The following is a 289-nucleotide window of genomic DNA, read 5'->3' as shown; positions in this document are numbered from 1 at the left end:
TTGGGGACTTGTCAGTGTTGGGTTCATGATGGGACTCGATGATCTTAAAGGTCTTTTCCAATCGAGGCAGTTCTAGGATTCTGTGTCTATTTGAGTAACTCTCACTGAATTCTTTCCGAAGACTTTAACAGGGCTTACCTATCCCATTTGCTATTTTTTTACAAGGTGTAAGTGTACCCTTCAGGGACCAGAGTCAGATTTTTCGTGCTCAGGAAATCACACTGTGTTGGGTTTATGTGTGTGTGGGGGAGCCGTTTATTTTGGTAGTGGGGGAAGGGCCACTTTGTGA

Source organism: Antrostomus carolinensis, unplaced genomic scaffold, assembly GCF_000700745.2.
Source record: "Antrostomus carolinensis isolate BGI_N321 unplaced genomic scaffold, ASM70074v2 scaffold32793, whole genome shotgun sequence".
Classification (NCBI taxonomy): domain Eukaryota; kingdom Metazoa; phylum Chordata; class Aves; order Caprimulgiformes; family Caprimulgidae; genus Antrostomus; species Antrostomus carolinensis.
This window is presented reverse-complemented; position numbering follows the sequence as displayed.